The sequence below is a fragment of the Egretta garzetta genome, unplaced genomic scaffold (genome assembly GCF_000687185.1).
Source record: "Egretta garzetta isolate BGI_Z169 unplaced genomic scaffold, ASM68718v1 scaffold1741, whole genome shotgun sequence".
Classification (NCBI taxonomy): Eukaryota; Metazoa; Chordata; class Aves; order Pelecaniformes; family Ardeidae; genus Egretta; species Egretta garzetta.
The window spans coordinates 18,248-18,946 of NW_009258641.1; the positions used below are offsets into that span (position 1 = coordinate 18,248).

The window sequence follows — 699 nt, forward strand, 5'->3', positions numbered from 1 at the left end:
CCATCCCGTCCAGGGGCCCCCATCCCGCCCGGGTCCCCCCATCCTGCCTGAGTCCCCCCATCTACCCGGATCCTCCCATCCCGTCCAGGGGCTCCCATCCCGCCCAGGTTCCCTCATCCCACCCTGGTGCCCCCATCCCACCTGGGTCTCCCCATCCCGTCCGGGTCTCCCCATCCTGTCCAGGGGTGCCCATCCCGCCCAGGGGCCCCCATCTTGCCTGGGTTCCCCCATCCAGTCCAGGGTCCCCCCAACCCACCTGTGTGCCCCATCCCACCTGGGGACCCCCATCCCATCCAGGGGCCCCCATCCCACCCACAGTCTCCCCATCTCGTCTGAGTCCCCTGATCCCATCCAGGGTTCCTGTACCCCACCCAGGGTGCCCCCTCCCATCTGGATGTCCCCATCCCACCCAGGATCCCCCCATCCCATCTGTGTTCCCTCCATCCCATCCAGGGTTCCTCTACCCCATCCAGGGTGCCCCATATGAGGTTCTCTCATGCCACTCAGAGTGCCCCCTCCCACATGGGTGTCCCCATCCCATCCAGGGTGCCCCCATCCCACTCAGGGTGCCCCCTCCCACATGGGTGTCCCTATCCCATCTGGGTACCCTCATCCTGCTTAAGTCGTCCCTACCCTGCCCCATCCTATTCAGGTGCCCCCACCCTATCTGGGTGACCCTGTCCCACCCACGGTGCCCCC

At 67.1% G+C, this 699-nt stretch overlaps 1 protein-coding gene across 1 annotated transcript in view; it reads left to right on the top strand.

Annotated features, from left to right (window-relative positions):
• Nucleotides 1–699, top strand: part of LOC118453325 (drebrin-like protein B) — a 15,542-nt gene that overhangs the window by 2,702 nt on the left and 12,141 nt on the right. The gene's annotated exons all lie outside the window — the stretch shown is intronic.